We start from the raw sequence: 1,412 nt of genomic DNA, 5'->3' as shown, positions 1-1,412 counted from the left end.
AAAAAAAATTACAGCAAAAGACACTCACTCTTTGTCCCCAAGACTTCTCTCCAGGACACTCACACCAGTTCTACAAAGTGCCAGGCTGATGATTTTACCGGAAAAATTTTAAAGCCATATTCACATAGGTAAATCCAACAGCAATGGCCCTTTCATCTCAGCTGCCGACATGTCCTCCAGACTAAGGAAAACCAGGAAGCCATGTGAACCACGGCTTATGGCTGCATCAGCCAGCACTGGAAGCACCCTGGCGGCAGAGGTAACGTTGGCAACATGCATCATCACAGATCAACTTCGACAAATATCACCCAGGTCACTTTGGGAAGGTTGGTATAAGGTGTTATCACTGAAAGAGAAACCAGAGCTTCTGCCCAGCTGTCAACCCTGATAAACTGTGGACATTGGTCAGTGAGCAGACACGAGTAAATGCTGCCAAAAACAAAACTGGGGCAGCTCCCACCATTGATGCAGTGTGATCGAGCTGCTACAAAGTTCTTGGGAAGGGAAAGCTCCTAAAGCAGCCTGTCACCGTGAAAGCCAACTTCTGCAGCAGAAGAGCTGAGGAGTGGATTAAGGGTGTTGGGGGGGCCTGTGTCCGGGTAGCCTGAAGCCCCTGGACAGGGGGCTTATTAAAATGCTAACATATGGTTTTCAAAAAAAAAATCCAACGGCAATGTGCAACCTGAGATATCCCTAACTGTAAGCTGCATTTTTCTCAGATGGTAAAATAGATGAAGCTGTGCATAATAAAAATGATGATTTGAAGAGGTTCATAAAAGGAGCAGTGCTTCTTGAGCTAGGGGAGTGCACAGGAGAGAGCAGGAGCAGAGCAGGTGAGAAGGAGCGGAACCATCAGCAGAGCGGGAGTAGAGCCTGGTTTGTGCGGAAGTGGGCTGAGCACAGGTCCTGAGTTCAATCCCTGGTACCACCAAAACAAAACAAACCAAAACAAAAACACAAAATTTAAAACTAAACTGTAGAATACAGAGCCACAGTCAGACAGAATTGAGAGGATGGCATCGAGTCAGTACGGCATGGGAAAGGATGGTCTCATGGAGTAGGAAGTAGAGAAGCATTGACCAAGCAACTAGACGAGGGCGAGAGAAGGAAAGTGCATGGCCCATTCCGAGTGGAGAGAAGGGGCCAGTGCATCAGGAGCACAGCTTGGAACAGTCATGTGAGGGCGGCAGGGGCAGTGTGGTAGAGGACGGGCCGAGGTAGGAAGGACAAGGCAGGTCAGGCGGTGAGAGGGGCCTGCTCATGCAGGACGCGTCCTGTGCAGAATGATGCCCAGCCGCGCTACATGAAATGCTGGCTCCGTCCAAAAGGTCAGCAAAGTGATGTTGGGCCTGTCCAGGGTGAGACCCCGGGCATCACCGAGGGGTGTGCGTGCGGGGAGTGGTGAAGATGCA

Source organism: Octodon degus, unplaced genomic scaffold, assembly GCF_000260255.1.
Source record: "Octodon degus isolate 3935 unplaced genomic scaffold, OctDeg1.0 scaffold00002, whole genome shotgun sequence".
NCBI classification, from domain to species: Eukaryota; Metazoa; Chordata; class Mammalia; order Rodentia; family Octodontidae; genus Octodon; species Octodon degus.
This window is presented reverse-complemented; position numbering follows the sequence as displayed.